This window comes from Lissotriton vulgaris, unplaced genomic scaffold (assembly GCF_964263255.1).
Source record: "Lissotriton vulgaris unplaced genomic scaffold, aLisVul1.2 SCAFFOLD_301, whole genome shotgun sequence".
Lineage (NCBI taxonomy): Eukaryota > Metazoa > Chordata > Amphibia > Caudata > Salamandridae > Lissotriton > Lissotriton vulgaris.
In genome coordinates this window covers 532,501-550,593 of record NW_028244321.1, presented here as the reverse complement: position 1 = coordinate 550,593, position 18,093 = coordinate 532,501, and the positions used below count along the sequence as shown (strand labels likewise).

At 47.2% G+C, this 18,093-nt stretch overlaps 1 non-coding gene across 1 annotated transcript; it reads right to left on the bottom strand.

Moving 5' to 3' along the window:
- Positions 1-351: 351 nt before the first annotated feature.
- TRNAS-AGA (transfer RNA serine (anticodon AGA)) lies at positions 352-433 on the bottom strand. The gene has a single exon. It is a non-coding gene; the product is annotated as a tRNA-Ser (tRNA).
- Between the last annotated feature and the right edge of the window lie 17,660 nt (positions 434-18,093).

The following is an 18,093-nucleotide window of genomic DNA, read 5'->3' as shown; positions in this document are numbered from 1 at the left end:
TAAGCTTGTAACACGGGGGAGAATAGAAAAGAAAATGCAGTTTTATGAAGTGTGTTTGCCTAATCCAGCTAGCACTTTTATTTTATTTCTCTATTTGCTTCTTTTATTGGTAAAGTAAGTTTCAAGTGCATGCACAGGTATGACCGAAAGAGCCAGGGTATAATAATTTGAAGCGTTTGCACCAGCGCTAATGAAGGACGAGAGTTATAGCAAAGATATGAAAGGGGGAGCGATAATAAATATGTGATATGGCAATAGTGACACCAAAATAAGCCACCTATTTATAAAACTGACATGGAAGAAATACTAAAGGTTATCTTCTGAAATTGTAGCTGATGTTAAAAAGATTCTTGTTGTCGGCAGGATTCGAACCTGCGCGGGGAGACCCCAATGGATTTCTAATCCATCGCCTTAACCACTCGGCCACAACAACTGACTGTAAGGCATGTGCACATAAGCTGTATGCAAGTTTTCAAGGTGTCCCACAGCAAATTCCTGATATTCTGCAATGCACTTTTTAAAAATAATGTATTTTTCAGCAGGCACATTCTCTCCTAAAAACAATAATTGCATGCGTATATCTCTAGTTTGGAATACCATAGGCTTGCATGCATACTCCCATGGGTCACTCAAGTTTTTTGGACCCTATTGCACTCTGTTTTCGTGCTGCTTTTAGTATATGGCCCATATTACAGAAGTCTACCATCTTTGAGTATTTGAGGCTCCTTTTTAAGTGCTTTATATTTTTTCCTTGAAGAGCTATATAATAAAGGGGTCCGGGAAAGATTGCATTTATGGAAGATAAAAGAAGGCCCACTTGTCTCACCAAATGCTGTAGAGAAACCTGATGTTTTACTCATGTTATCCTTAGTTCGTTTTTGTTAGACCTTGCATTCTTAAGGTGGTCCCAACCCACCTTATTGCTTTTCACCTCCGCATTTTGCTGTATCTTTTTGTTGGCCTTAGGACTCTGATCACTTTATCGCTACTAATCAGTGCTGAAGTGCACGTGCTTCTTCCCTAATCATGTGTATAATTGGAGTATACCTGACTGACAGATTTAATTTACTTGAAAGCCCCTTGTAGAGTGGTATACCATATACCCAGGGACTGATTTTTTTTTTTTTTTTTTTTTTTTATTCCTCATATACCAGAAGTGGGTATTCTAGAAAGGGTATCTCCTCCTCTCCTCAATGCGATGTTCCGACCAACTGGACTAAAGCTACCGTCTTGGCTCCAGATTGGGAGAGAAGGTCGGATACCCCTCCAGTCTCCACTGTGAGCTAGGTCCACTCCCTACCCTATAGTCGATACGGCCCTCTGTTGGGTAGGATACCAAGCGTCCACAGGACCCAGGTGAAATCATTGGAATATATATCATCGGTTCCGCCAAGCCACCAGGGCCGCCCAGGTTTTGTCAAGGCAAGAATTATCACATGCAAGATCAGCTTCACTAATATATACAATATAGCTTAAAAAATCTGCAAAGGTAGGAATGATCTCTGACTTCCAAAGCTTACAGATTTCTCGTCTAGCTATAATCATTGCATAAAATATAAATTTAGTCCTCATCTCGTTAAGCGGAGAACCAAGCTCTAACCCAAAAAAAATGGTCATCGGAGTAATTTTAAACCGTATATTACACACTTCTATTATAAATTCCTCTATTTTGGACCAAAAGAGAGATAATTTAGGGCACTCAGCGAACATATGTATGTCATCTGCCTTGGAAAGTTTACAGCGCAAACAAGAGTAATCCATATTTGTAAACTTAGACAGCTTCTTGGGTGAAAAATACGCTCTATATAATGTAAACAGATGGTTTCGCTTTAAGGGGGCAGATTTAACAACCGTATGCAACAGTTTAAAAGAATCTCCCCAAAGACCTTGTAGTTCGCCATGTTGTAGAGTTATTTCTTCTCCCCATAATTTGTTAAGTTCAGGTTCCGTGACTTGATCTTTTTCATTTAGTGCGTCGTACCAAAAGGCAACTTCTTTTTTCCAGCTCCCTTTTCTCTTTACTAGATCAAATTTAGGATTAGATGCGAGATTCCAAGTTATAGTACTACACCAGTTGGATAATTGATAAAATTTGAATCTAGTAAGGGTTCTACTTGTTAATCTGGATAATGAATCCCACTCCATTAGTCTAGAGTCTACGATGAGGTCTTGCCAATGTCCAATGCCCGCTGTTCTGAGAGGAATTGATAATTGATCTCTGAGGCATTCCGGTGTTCCAGGGGAATCCCATATGGGGGCAAGGGGAGTGTAGTAAGAAATATCCAGTTTTTTCCTGAAAAATACCCAATTTCGCAAAGCTGTTCCCAAGATTTTTAATCTGACCTTCTTGTAGAACTTCGGGTCTCCGAACTTAAATAAAAAATATTCTTTACCTTGAGGAATATTGTGTAACAAAGCTTGGAATAATTGACCCAAACAGGATGAGTCGGCTTTATCGGCCATTGACCTAAAGTTTTTAAAGTGAAAAGCTTGACAGTAGTGGAGAATGTCTGGCATAGCTAACCCACCTGTTTTAATCTTTCTTCTAAGTTTTTTCATAGAGATTCTGGGCGCTTTGGAATTCCAAATAAAGGACCCTATCCGTCCCTGTATTTTGGCAATATCTTTGGGGCTAAATGAAAGAGGTATTGAATTGAAAAGGAAGGTGATCTTTGGTAGGATGATCATCTTCAACAGATTAATTCTACCAAAGATGTTTAACGCCAATCCCGACCATCGGTGTAAAAGTGTGTTAATATCTTTAAGTACCCTCTCCAAATTAACTTTAGGTATGTCCGTAATATTTTGCACAAGCTGGATACCCAGGTATCTCATACGGGTCTTTACCCCAGGAAACCTAACCTCCTGGTTCCATTGCATGACCTCTGTTTTTTCTTTATTTACTTTGTACCCAGAAACTTCTCCAAATGCTTCTGCTTGTTGAAATAATTGAGGGATTGACGTTTCAGGGTTAGATGTAAACATTAGGAGATCATCAGCATATAGGGCAAATTTCAAATTTAGCTCATTCAGGCGAAAAGGTTCGATTAGATTATCTGATCGTAATTTGATAACGAAGGGCTCCAAGTATAGATTAAATAATAAGGGGGATAGGGGACAACCCTGCCTAGTACCACGTGTAATTTTAACCCAATCTGTAAGCATGTTATTTACTAAGAATTTAGCTCTGGGTTGGCAATATAACGCTTTTATTGATGTTATAAAGTTAGTCGGTATGCCAAACTTTGACAGGGATTCCCATAAGTACATCCAACTTACTTGGTCGAAGGCCTTAGCGGCATCGATGGCTACTATACTTAATGGGACCTCCTCCACTAAAGCAAAATCAATTGCCGCGATAGCCTGAAAGGTCAACTCATTTAATTGCCTGCCCGGCATAAAGCCCCTCTGGTCCTCATGAACAATAGTCTTAATAATTTTGGCCAATCTCGCTGCCAACACCCCTGCAAAGATTTTATAGTCCACGTTCAGCAGCGAGATTGGCCTAAACGACTCAACCAGTGAGGGGTCTTTATTAGGTTTCAAAACCAGAGTTACTGTGGCCTCTGACCATGTCGGGGGTATAGGATCTCCTTCTAAGTGTATTCGATTGAAAAGGGCTGTTAAAATGGGACATAAGATTTCCGCCCCTATTTGGTATATTTCGGCTGGGAGCCCATCTGGGCCTGCAGCCTTACCACTGGCCATCCTCTTAATTTGATCGTGTACCTCTCCCTCTTTAATTGGTGAGCTTAAAAAAGAGCTATCCGTCTCTGTTAGGTGTGGTACACTTACTCCCTCCAACCATTGATCTACCTCTTCCAAACATATTTTGTCATTGCTCCCCATATATAAATTTTGCATGTAGGTTTGAACTTCTCTCAAGATCTCACCGCTATCTGATGATATATCGCCAGAGCTCTGTATTCTCAAACCGGATATCTGATTCCTAACACGATCTGCTCTGGCTTTCCAAGCTAGTATTCGCCCACATTTCTCCCCATATAAAAAATTCTGAAGTCTACTCGTATCCCACCTTGATTAAATAATTTTATCTAGGTTGGCCCGGTATTTAATTTTTAGGTTCTCTAACTCTTTTTGAATGGATGTTACATCGATCCGTTGTTCTAAGCAAGCTTTCTGTAAATCTTGCTCTTTTTGCTTTATAAGAGATAAAAAGTCTTCATTTTCCTTTTTTCTAATTTTATTTCTTTTTATCATTTCAGATGTAAATATACCTCTTAAGAAAGGCTTGAAAGCATCCCATAATGTTTGCTCCGATACAGTGCTCTTATTTAGTTCAAAATATTCTGTCATATGATTCGATAGTTCAAGCTTTAGATTCTCTTGTGATAATAAGGATCTATCTAAGGTCCATCTCCTAACTTGTAAATTCTGTGGGAGCTTAATCACTAGCTCCACTAAGGAATGATCTGATAATATTGCCGGAATATAAGCAGTGGAAAGGGTCTCTGAAAGAAGACTTTGATCAATAAGAAAGAAGTCAATTCGTGAGTGGTGTTTATGTTTGTGGCTATAAAATGAATAATCTCTGTTATTCCGATTCTTGGTCCTCCAAACATCTATCAAATTGAAGTCCTTTATTATGTTTCCAAGCTCCCTTTTAGATCTAAGTAGTGGAGGTACAGGTGCCTTAGAAGTACGATCCAATATAGGATCGAATACCAAATTAAAATCGCCACCTAATATAATGGGGGCATTCAGCTCGATAAGACTAGTTTTCAGACTCACCAAGGCCTCTGGTGCATCTAGGTTTGGGCCATAATATACAGTACATGTTATTTTTATGTTTTTCACTAACAATGATGCGGTCAGCCATCTGCCTGTATTATCCGTTTCATATTTCTCAACCCTTATTCCGCTATTAATTCTGATAATTATCATCACACCTCTAGTATTATTGCACTGCTGGGAGCATAAGATATCCTGTATCCATTTTTGATTTTTAAAAGCCAATCTACACTCCTGTGAATTAAGGTGGGTTTCTTCTAATAGAAGAATGTGGGCGCCAGACTTATTTAGGAATTCACAAATTCTACCGATTTTTCTGCTTTCCCTCAGTCCATTGACATTCCAGCTGATTATTTTTAATTTATTCTCCATATTCCTTGATTATCCCCTAAGGGGAAGTGGATCTTAATTGCATATTGACTCTTAGTGCTCTCGTAGTTTCTAGCTATATGAGGATTTTTTTTTTTTAAGCGCTCCCTCCCTACCCTCCCCACCCTCCTCCCCCCATGAGGAACCTTCCCATATTACCTTTGGCGAAGATATCGCCATTTGAGGCCCCTCCCCCCAACTGGAGATCTGGTCCAATCTATGCGTACTATACAATTGTATGTACCTTCACCCAACTAATCACACCAAGAAAAAAAAAACATCACTTTTTTTTCTTTTTTTTTTTTTCTTTCCTTCTCTCTTTTTTTTTCCCTTTCTCCCTCTCCCCCCTTCTTTATTGTGCCTTACAATTTTTTTTTTTTCACTTTCTTTTCCTTTTCTCTTCCTTCTCTCTCCCTTTTTTTTTTTTTTTAAAGTATCTCTTTTTGTCTTATTTCTCCTTCATCCCCCCCTTATATTCCAAGACTAAAACTTTAATATAACTATTTATGATGATATTTTCTACAAAAGTAGTCCACTAAAGTCTCATGTTTAAGCATACCGTTATTCTCATACTTTCTGAGCCTCTTTCAAACTTACTACAAAGTCATCTACTTCGTGGGGGAATGTGAAATTATAAGTCTTGTTATTCCATACCACTCGTAGGGAGGCAGGAAATCTCATCATCACCTGAGCACCCAGACCTCTCAATTCCTGCATTCTGGATCCTAACTCCCACTGTCTTTGGGCCGTCACTCTACCCACATCAGAACGAATCAAATACTTTGAGGACCCTATCTGGAGTGAAGAATCCCTCAGAGCCCTACTTAGTATTAATTCTTTCACAGAATAAGATAGGAAATTAACCAAAATTTTTCTTGGGGTATTTCTATCAGAATGTCTACGAAAGGGATCTCTATGGGCTCTCTGAATTTCGCGTTCTAAGTCAATATCTGGTCTGTCTTTTAAGATACCTTCTCTCAGGAGCTTGCAAATCATGGTTTTAACATCACCATTCTCAGACTCCTCTGGTATTCTCAAAAATTTCAAATTATTGCGTCTTGCGTGGATTTCCAATCTTTCCATATCCTGTTGGAGGGTCTGATTTTTGGCTCTCAGGTCAGATATTGCGTTGGACTGCGCTTGTGAGGCCCTTGAAAGCACAGCGACCTCTCCCTCTAATGCAGCTGTTCTTGTGCATACATCATCCAATTTTCCTTCCAGGATAGAGCATTTCTGGGCGATTTCCTTTTGGTTACCTTCAGAGATTTCAAATTTAGGTAAAAGTTTTGCCAAAAGATCATCCTGTAGAGATCTAAACAAGTGCTCTATACTTTCACCTCCTGCTTTATGATGTTTATCCTCACATAAATCATTTCCAGTGGGAGAGCCAGCTAGCTCAGGGCCTGTATTGTTAATTATGGAAACCACAGGTTGTGCGTCATCTCTGTGTAAATCACCACTTGGGACGTCCTCGGATACATCCTCTGTTACCTCCATTTCTGGGTCTATCAATAAGGGTGTATATCTATTTTGCAAGGCCACTTCATGCAAGTTTTGTGAAGCCACGGGGGTTGAAAGTTGCTCAGTGGTGGAAGGTTCTAGACTGGATGCTGTTTTTTCCATAATTTTGAAATATGACGTTAAGGAGGGGGCTTGTTTTGAGGCTGCGAATGTCTTTTTTTTTTGCTTTTTCCCCTCTACGTTCTTATTCCTTTCTCTCTTTTCTTTTTTCTGTAATGGGGTAAGAGGAACTGGCCCACGATCTCGTTTAAAGGAGGGATATGAGAGTTCTCTGTCCGGCAAAGAACGGAGGAGGTATCTACTTCTTACTACCGGAGGGGCAGCAGCTTGCAAAAGATCGCTTGTATTTAAATCAAGATTAGGGCTTATTATCTTACAGGCCTGTTGCTGCAGACAAGCTCTCTCCGTTATATCCAAAGGGACCTGGGACTTTGAGCCAGTACCTGAGTCCATTCCCTTAGGTTCTATAAGTTTATAAGAGGCCAATCTCCCCCTCCGTGTCCCAGAGTCATTCGTTCTTAATCCCTGCTGTGCCTGTGCCTTTGATGTAAATATACCACACTCACTACACTCATTAACCAGCTTCTCCTCCGCCCCCCAACCACCATATCCGCTCACCGCAATCGATGTGTGGCCTCTAGGATAAACTCTAGCAGCAGCCCCTCGTAATCTCCTCCACAAGAAGCCAAACCTGCTCGCCGCGTAGAAACCACCTTTCTTGCCTCGTCCGTGCAGATCACAATCGTCCCTTCTGCCTCCACCTCCAGCCTCCACGTCAACGCCCATCAATCACGAAGGTATCCCGCCGGGTCCTAATGCCTCCGGCTCCGGCTCTGCAGCACCGTTTCCCCCGGAGAGATCCTCCGTAAGAAAGAAAGTAGACACCCCCTTTTTAGTTTACTGCACGAAAGTAAGGGGGAAAGCTGCACACTGCTCGCTTACCGCATAAACTTCCAAAACGGGCGGCGATACATTAAACCGAGTGACCAGACTTCCCCAGTCAGGAGGGAGCTCTCACGACCGCCGTCAGCCGGCCGCCATCTTCCTCGACCCTCACAGCGTTCTCAGGGTAGGATGCACATCATGGCTATACTCTTGATATCCATTCGTACCGGCACTATAAGGTCGGACTTGGGAAGGCAAGACTAGCAATCCCCACAGGACGCAAACTCCACCACATGGGTGGTCTGATGGGAATTTTCTTAGCTTTCTGTCACAATAGTTCCTTGTCTCTAACAGCATGTTTTCACGCATTCGCCACAGTGCCACACGGTCACCGTTGTTAGTACACACCCCCCTAGACCTGGTCTGCTCTTTTGTGTGTTTTATAATTGGAGTATACCTGACCGACAGATTTAATTTACTTGAAAGCCCCTTGTAAAGTGGTAGTTTGTATGTCCTAGTAGTATCAAACAGTCTATTACATTTTTCACTACTGTGAGGTCTGCCCCTCTCATTGGTTAGCATTGGGTATTCCCTTATACTTTTTGGGGGGTAATTCCATATCAGAGAGGAGAAGCTTTATTTATTTATTGATAAATCCTATCTACTGGTGAGGTTGGATTTAATCTTACTATTGTATAAATGCCATTTTTAGAGAGTGAGCATTTCTCTGCACTTACTGCTCTATTTGCATGAAATCCTGTCTTCAATTGACGTCTGGATTGGGCTGCGAGACAGCTACATATGTGCATTCCCTGTAGACAGCCACAACACAGGTCACTCAACTGCAACTGCATTCATCTGCATTCTGATTGGCCTGGGGGAGAGCTCCGCTCCCCTTACCGCAAATATGTTCAGTATGTCAGTAAGTACAGTATACCTACATCTTATAATCATGTGTGTTTAAATAATTTGTCGTTAGATCATTTAAATATTGAAAAGGATCTGTTTTTAATAGACATTTTACAAAAACAACTGGTGCATTGGGGAATTCTGTAAAGGAAAAACCCAACTGCCGTGAGATTGGCAACCACAATGCCGTGACTCAGATTCGAACCGAGGTTGCTGCGGCCACAACGCAGAGTACTAACCACTATACGATCACGGCGAGCTACTTGGGCTCAATAACGTACAGTGACATGAAGAAATTATAATTCGGAACACTCAGGGCTACTCATGTGATAGGCTGAATGTGTTCATTGCTTCCTCATTCCTTATACAAAGGCTTTATCTCCTCAGTGGTTGATAGGCTGAAACCGTTTCCTGGCCGCCTGCTTGTGAACTGGCAGGAGTCAAAGATCACACATACACTGGTGGGCCTGTGATGGGACACCAATGCAGAGAAACACACCTGGCGCAGATATTCTATTCTGTTTATTAGACCTGCATCTGCCCTGTACCTCCTCAAGCCATCTGTATGTGAAGCAAGAAAGAGTTAAGGAACGGTCCATCTACTCTTTTATTGGGAGGATGCTGCCGTGAGCTCCTCCCAGCTAATCACACAAACAGCAGTAAAGCAAGATAACTACACAGTTAGGGGGGACTGCATGGTTAGGTTTTTGAGGAATTATTGAAACTGACCTCAGTGACCCATAATCAGAGCTGTGGCTAATGACAGCATGCCTAATTATGATGAAGCAAGCACCATGGCTCGTAGGGGCCCCGCAACACACTTTTCTTAGCTCATTGAATTAAAGTATAAACTCCTGCCATGTGTGAGTGGTAAAGGCTTGTTAATTTTGTTGCTTTTCAAATTCACGTCTGACAACAAGACGAAGGAACATTGGGGCATCAGACGCTTTGGAAAGTAGCCACCAACCGCAGAGAAAGAGAGAAAGAGGGAAAAGCCAGTATGAGGTGTGGAGAAAACAGCAGCAGGTACAAGGAGCTCAAATGAGATTAATGGCGCATAAATAGAGCACGTAAAGCAACAGTTCAAATCTAAGAAAAGGGAAAGAAAAGACTAGGAAAAAACACAGAAAGAGCTTGTAGATGAAATTCTCTTCCAGGGACAGCAGGTTAAGAGAAATTACACAGGGAGCAGTTAAGCTTGTAACACGGGGAGAATAGAAAAGAAAATGCAGTTTTATGAAGTGTGTTTGCCTAATCCAGCTAGCACTTTTATTTTATTTCTCTATTTGCTTCTTTTATTGGTAAAGTAAGTTTCAAGTGCATGCACAGGTATGACCGAGAGAGCCAGGGTATAAAAATTTGAAGCGTTTGCACCAGCGCTAATGAAGGACGAGAGTTATAGCAAAGATATGAAAGGGGGAGCGATAATAAATATGTGATATGGCAATAGTGACACCAAAATAAGCCACCTATTTATAAAACTGACATGGAAGAAATACTAAAGGTTATCTTCTGAAATTGTAGCCGATGTTAAAAATATTCTTGTTGTCGGCAGGATTCGAACATGCGTGGGGAGACCCCAATGGATTTCTAGTCCATCGCCTTAACCACTCGGCCACAACAACTGACTGTAAAGCATGTGCACATAATCTGTATGCAAGTTTTCAAGGTGTCCCACAGCAAATTCCTGATATTCTGCAATGCACTTTTTAAAAATAATGTATTTTTCAGCAGGCACATTCTCTCCTAAAAACAAAAATTGCATGCGTATATCTCTAGTTTGGAATACCATAGGCTTGCATGCATACTCCCATGGGTCACTCAAGTTTTTTGGACCCTATTGCACTCTGTTTTCGTGCTGCTTTTAGTATATGGCCCATATTACAGAAGTCTACCATCTTTGAGTATTTGAGGCTCCTTTGTAAGTGCTTTATATTTTTTCCTTGAAGAGCTATATAATAAAGGGGTCCGGGAAAGATTGCATTTATGGAAGATAAAAGAAGGCCCACTTGTCCCACCAAATGCTGTAGAGAAACCTGATGTTTTACTCATGTTATCCTTATCTTTTTTTTTTTTTAAATATATTTTTATTGCAGGAATTAGTAAATTGTTACATATCTGACCAGCATTATAGATCAATCAAAATCAGTGGAATACAACCCTCCGTCCCCCAGCAGGATGAACCCTTACACAGCCATTCAGCCCACAATCCAATGGTCGGGCGGCGATATCCAATGGGGACTCAACAGGGAGTCGAAGCTGGTCCGGATGATCCACTGTCCGTCATCTGCTTTTCTAAACAATCCTACAAAACCAAAAGAAAAACCCCTCCCTCAAAACACTATGCACCAAATTAACCCCTGCCCAACCCCGCCACCAGTGCACGGCAACAACCGTAATAGGATCTGTGAGAGGACCCACGAGGAAAGCAACAGACCTGTAAAGTGCAATCGCCTATCGGGACTCGGGGCGAGCTGCTTCCTCACTTTCGGAATCGCTGGGGGCGCAATAATCCCTGAGGGCCTGCACTAATGTCTCCCATTCTAGCGCTGCCTCCTGCGCCTTCTCGTTGTGTTGTCTCCTAGCTAACTGGTACCTCAGCGTGCTTTCTCCCGCCGCCCATTTCAAGAGTTCGCTGTGCCATCGGGCCCCCGTCGGACCAACCCGTGCCTTCCAGTTCCTGGTCACCTCTCGTTTAGCAAGGAGAAGCCCCAAATCAATGAATTTACTAGTAATTTTGTTTTTGGGGGTATGTGGAAACCAGTGTAGGAGTCCCACTGCCGCATCAACCGATAAGGATCTCCCCGTTAACTCCTCCAGGGTCTTCCCCACTTCCAGCCAGTAGGAGGACAATCCTGGGCAGGACCACAACATGTGGAGGAGGTCTGCATCCGGCGCCTGGCATCTGGGGCAGTCCGCGGAGCCCGTGGCAAAATACTGTTGGATTTTCGCCGGGGTCAAATATGCCCTATGGAGTACGTAGTAGTGGACCAATTGAAAGCGGGCGTGGCGCGTGCCCTTCCAGGCTCGCCGCACGAGTTGGGACCAGGTCGTCTCTGGGATCTCCTTACCTATGTCTTCCTCCCAACGGGTTCTTAAGGTAGTGAGGGGGGCCAACCCCTCATTGAGCAGTCTACCGTATAGGCAAGTGACCGCCTTCACCGTACCCGCAGACATCATGACGTATTGGCACACCGGTGACGTAGGAGGTTCCTCCTTCCCGTGCTTCCAGTGCGCCTGGATCGCTCGGACCAGGGCCGAGTGCAATAGAAAGTTGCCGCGAGGAACCTCGAAGCGATCAATGAGCTCCTGAAAGGGCAAAAGCGCCCCGTCCTCGTAGAGGTCACCCACCAATTGTAGGCCCGCGTCCTCCCAGTCCGCTAATCGTGACCAATCACCGCCATGAGGCAGGGCCGTCAGCATACCCAAAGGTATTTCGGGTGCATACGGTGTTCGCAACTGGCCCCGGGCGTGGACTCGGTTCCAACACAGGCGAATGGTCTTCTCCTCAAGCGTCAAGTCCTGCAAGGCCAAACGCTGTTGCAGCGCTATGAAGGAGAGAACATGCCTGGCTATCCCCGTGCCTCTTCTGTCCTCCGGGCCTCGGAATTCCCTGGCGACCTCCTGGGTGAGGGTCTGTAGCTGCGCCGCCAAGTAGTACTTTTCAAAGTCTGGCACCGCAAGCCCACCCTCAGCTTTCGGCCTCATCAGGGTCTTGAGGGCCACTCTTCGGCGGCCCGAACCCCAGAGGAATCCGACCACCATTGACCGTAACAGTTGAAATGTGGCCGTTGGGACCCAGATTGGTAGCGCCCGGAAATAATACAGCAACCGGGGGAGCGCCACCATTTTGAGCAAAGCGATCCGCCCTGCCACCGAGAGCGGTAGAGCAGCCCAGAAGTCCATGCTACCCCGCAGCGCTCGAGTGCTGTGAGCTATGTTCCCATCCAGGAGATCAGATGGTTCATGGTAGACGTACACCCCCAGGTACTTAAAGCAGTCAGGTTCCCACCTAATCTCTCTACTGATATCAGGGCTAGGTGTGCCCTTGCGAACCGGGAAAAGACAGGTCTTAGCCCAATTCACCCGAAGGCCCGAGACCTCCCCAAACGCCCTGAGCGCCGTCGCAGCTCCATTCAGGGCAGCAACCGGGTCCTCAAGGAAGAGCAACAGGTCATCGGCGTACAGCGAGATGTAGTGTGGGCCCGAAGGTGTCCACAAGCCATTATAATGGACTCCCGATCGGAGTAGCAGCGCCAGTGGCTCCACCGCTAACGCAAAGAGAAGCAGGGATAATGAACAACCCTGTCTCGTGCCTCTCTCCACCGGGTATTGTGAGGAGATCAGCGGGCCTGCCCGAACCCTGGCCGATGCCGAGGCATATAGGACCGTGGTCCATCTGACGAAACCCTCGCCGAGGCCGAATCGCAGTAACACAGTGCGCAGGTAGTCCCATTCCAGGCTGTCAAAAGCCTTCTCCAAATCTACCGATAGGACCACCGGGCATGGGGCGTCCACGAGCGGTTCTCCCAGCAAGCGGAACAACCTACGGATGTTCATGGTCGTGTTTCGTCTGGGGATGAATCCAGCCTGGTCCTCATGTACCAGGGAGCTCATGTGACCTAGCAACCTCGAAGGCAAGATGCTGCTCAGTATTTTATAATCGACCGTCAGCATTGATAAAGGACGGTAGGACGCCGGATCGGACGAGTCCCTTCCCGGCTTGAGGAGGGGAACCACTAAGGCCTCGCACATTGAGCCGGGGAGCCGACCAAGCCGCTTCGCCTCTCTATACACTATCAGCAACCTTGGTGCTAAGAGATCAGCATAAGCTGCATAAAATTCAACAGGAAGGCCGTCCAGGCCCGGGGTCTTATTCCTTGCCATCTTTTGAATGGCGCTGCGAATCTCCCCCAGTTCTATGTCGGACCCCAGGGCTTTCGCTACGTCAGGCTCCACTGTTGGGAGCTCCAGGGGTCGCAGATAATCATCGAGCAGGTCAGGGTCTCTGGCAGAACGACTGCGGTACAAACGTTCGTAGTAGTGCAGGTAACAGCTCAGAATCTCAGGCTGAGTGTGTACTTCGGTCCCGTCCGCTGTGCGCATGGACGTCGTCAGAGAGGTCTGGCGCGTAGGGTTAGCTAGCCATGCCAGCAATGCGCTCGATCTATCCCCCTCTGCGAGGGACCTAACAGTATAGGCCTTGTAGTCGAAACAGCACAGCCGTTCGACCTCCGCCGCTACCGCCTCCTTCGCCTCCGCCGTGCGTTCCTGGAGTTCAGGGCGCCCGGGGCGGCGGAGTTCCAACTCACGGAGTTTCCGATCAGCTGTATCTAAGTCGTCAAGGATAACTCGCCTCATGCCTACCTTTTTGGAGATGCAGTAACCCCTTACCACCACCTTAAAAGCGTCCCATTCCAGCGCCCTCGAACTCGCAGTGCCCCCGTTGGACGCGAAGTATTCCGAGATCTTATCTCCTAGGTCCGCTTTGAATACACTGTCTTCTAGGATTTCGGGACGCAACTTCCAGGTGGGCACTGCAGGCACCCCAGGAAACCAGCGAAGGTCCAGCAGGAGAGGGTTATGATCTGAGATGGTCCTGGTCAAATATTCAGACCGGACCGCTGCTGAAACCAATTCAGTCGAGCCAAGAAATCCGTCCAGTCGGACGTGTAACTCGTGCAGGCCTGAGAAGTAGGAATAGTCTCTAGTGTCGGGGTGTTGCGCCCTCCAGATATCCGTCAGACCCCAGTGTGTCTGCCAGTCCCTACGACCTTTAGCCACACGGCGAACCGGAGAGTCAGGGAGGGGGGGATGTGAGCGGTCATTCTCCACATCTACTACTGAATTGAAATCCCCACCGATCAGGAGGGGCCCGGACAAGAAGTGGGCCAACGAGCCCGATAACCTGGAAAGGAAGGCAAGCTGGTCCACATTGGGTGCGTAAACACAGCAAACGTTTAGGTCCCTCCCCCCCAGAGTGCCCGAAATGGCCACGTAGTGCCCCTCCGGATCCACCACTGATTTCGTGACCTGGAAGGGAACCCCAGCTCTGATCCAAATTAGCGCCCCCCTAGCATACGCGGAGTACGAAGTGCAAAAGACCTGCCCTCTCCACCTACGCTGTAGCGCCGCCCCTTCCGCCTTGTTCAGATGGGTCTCCTGCAGCAGCGCTATTTGTACCCCTCTACGCACTAAATAAGCGTGGACTTTGTGACGCCTAGACATGGTGTGAAGCCCCCGCACGTTCCAAGTAATACATTTCACATTAGCAACATCAGCCATTGTCCCACATTGTTCGTGCAAAGTCTCCCCATCGGGGTCCCAACAAAGAAAGAGCAACAATCGACCCAGCACTGATGGCGGCCATTTTCCCCAACCAAAACTCAACAACCCCGATTCGACCCAAACCCCTGCCCACCCTCCCCAGAACAGGACCCAAATAACACCATCTAGTTCCCATCCAAACCATACCCCCAGAAAACCCCCTATCCCCGACTAATCCTGCGGTCGCCACCGTAGGAAGGCCTTAAGGGCCAGGTGCGGGCTGGGCGTTGGCAGTGGGACCTCGATGCTCGGGCTACCAGGACTAAAGCAAGCCCAAAACAGTAAAAGAAACCCTCAGGGCACGAGCATGGCACCCCACCCCCACTTCCCCGGGATTCATGATCAATCACCGGCCCCCGCCACCCCCGCTGCGGGCCCCCACCCAAATGGATGCAGCTCACCCCGTCAACCCTGTCCATCCAGAAGGTCCTCAACCGATTTCAGTGTGATCACCGGCCTGTGGACGCTATCGGTCACCGATTCCTCCGAGTCTGTTGGCACCCCCTCGTCACCAGGGTCCGCTTCCTCTTCAATGGTACCGTCCCGTGAGCCAGACAGCGCAGACAACACCTCCAACACTCCCTTCCGCTCCGTCGACGTCTCCGCAGTCGAGGGTCCACCTGACCGGCCACGGCGACTCCGAATCCTTTTGGACCGCCGTCGCTGTCCAGGCTCCACTGCTAGCTGAGTTGAGGAGCCAAAGCCATCTTTTCCGGCTCTATAGAGTTCGAGCCAGTTACAGACATCCTCCGGGGAATCAAAGAATTGAGTCTTGTTATCGACAATTATGCGGAGCCTTGCAGGAAACAGGAGCGAGTATTGGATGCCCTCGCTCCGGAGCTCGCGCTTGACCGCCAGGAATGAGAACCGCCTGCGTTGGGTCTCATAGGTGTAGTCCGGGAAGATGTTCACCTGGCTGTTCGCCACCTTGAAGGGGCCATTATGTCTGGCGGCATTAAGGATGAGGTCTCTGTCCCGAAAGTGCAATAACCGTGCCACCACCGGTCGCGGGGCACGGCCCCGTTGCGGTGGCCTCGCTGGGACTCTATGTGCTCGCTCCAGGGTGTAGAAGGAGGATAGACCCTCCGGGGCCACCGTGTCTCGGAGCCAGGCTTCCAAGTAGGCCACCATGTCGCCATCTTCAATCTTCTCCGGCAGGCCCACCACTCGAATGTTGTTTCGCCTGTTACGGCCTTCCGCGTCTTCCGCTCGCTGCTCCAGGGCATCAATCCGGGATAGGGCATCCTTCATTGTCGCGGCCAGGGTTCACTGTGCTGGCTCCAAGGTTTTTATCGAGCCCTCCACTTCCTTGACCCTATCCGAGAGCTTGCCGTGATCCGCTCTAAGGAGGCCCAGACTCGTCGCCACCTGGGCAATGTCCTGCTGGAGGGCCGAGCGTGTGGTCGCGATCGCCTCCAAGACACGGTCAAATTGTTGCTGCAATGGTGCGCCACCAGAACTCTCCGGGTCTCCACGTTCCTCTTTGTCCGGGGCCTCCGAGTCTGAGGCGGCTGCGGTAGTCCCCTTGGCTCCCCTCCGTTTCCCCATGTCGCATGAATCACACGGTGGGGAGTCAGGTAGAGGCGCCACCGAGTGCGGGCGTCGGCTATGTCTCTCCCGGTTGGTGGTCTTCGGGCCGAGGGCCGGCGATCTCCGTCTCCAGGGCCTATTGGACCTCCACAGCTTCGGGCCGCGCCACCACCACGTCGTCGGAGGGCACTGAGGAGGAGGCGGAGACAATCGGTGCCAGGTCCGGCAGGCCCGTTTGGCTGATGAGGACCTGGAGCGAGGGTCACCAACACCACCGGAGACTTTGTGGCGCCAAGGGGCCGTGCTGCCCATGGAAGTCAGTCGATCGGGGAGATGCAGCCAAGTGCGGCTCGGGGGGTCGGCACCGTGGCTAGGGCCGCCAGGCGTCCGTGGGTCGAGGTCCACTATAGTGAGGGCATCCGACCATCTAGGAGCGATCCCCGTTGCCAGAGTCCAATCAGATCGATACCCGGACCATCATATCACAGGGAGATGAAAGGGTGGAGGGTGCGCTGTAGCTAGCGATGCTCCTCCAGTCTAATGGTCCCGACCAAGGGGACAAAGAGGTCCGGGCGCCATGTTGGGGCGCACTCCGCGGATCCACAAACTTCGATTTTCCGTCGGATCAACTCATGTTCAAGTTGCGCCAGGTGCTTCGGCAGGTCCCAATCGGTTCGATCAACGGTTTGCGGGGATTAGGGTGCCCCACGGCCTCCGATTTACAGGATAATCCCGGGCTCAGTCCCGGAGCCGAGCTCTCAGGCGACCATCGCCATCGGCGTCCAAGCCACGCCCCCCCTCATGTTATCCTTAGTTCGTTTTTGTTAGACCTTGCATTCTTAAGGTGGTCCCAACCCCACCTTATTGCTTTTCACCTGCGCATTTTGCTGTATCTTTTTGTTGGCCTTAGGACTCTGATCACTTTATCGCTACTAATCAGTGCTGAAGTGCACGTGCTTCTTCCCTAATCATGTGTATAATTGGAGTATACCTGACTGACAGATTTAATTTACTTGAAAGCCCCTTGTAGAGTGGTATACCATATACCCAGGGACTGATTGTGCCGCCCAAAGAAATAGCATTTCAAACCTGTCTGAAGCCTGCTACTGCAGTGCCTGTGCTGCAGTGTACTGCCACTTCGACTTGGCATTTAAAACTACTTGCCAAGCCTTAAACTCCAATTTTATTACATATCAGTAACCCCTAAGGTAGGCCCTAGGTAGTCCTAGGGGCATCATGCTATGTAAGTAAAAGGTAAGACATGTACTGTGGTAGTTTGTATGTCCTAGTAGTATCAAACAGTCTATTACATTTTTCACTACTGTGAGGTCTGCCCCTCTCATTGGTTAGCATTGGGTATTCCCTTATACTTTTTGGGGGGTAATTCCATATCAGAGAGGAGAAGCTTTATTTATTTATTGATAAATCCTATCTACTGGTGAGGTTGGATTTAATCTTACTATTTTATAAATGCCATTTTTAGAGAGTGAGCATTTCTCTGCACTTACTGCTCTATTTGCATGAAAACCTGTCTTCAATTGACGTCTGGATTGGGCTGTGAGACAGCTACATATGTGCATTCCCTGTAGACAGCCACAACACAGGTCACTCAACTGCAACTGCATTCATCTGCATTCTGATTGGCCTGGGGGAGAGCTCTGCTCCCCTTACCGCAAATATGTTCAAGAACGATAATTTATGTCAGTAAGTACAGTATACCTACATCTTATAATCATGTGTGTTTAAATAATTTGTTGTTAGATCGTTTAAATATTGAAAAGGATCTGTTTTTAATAGACA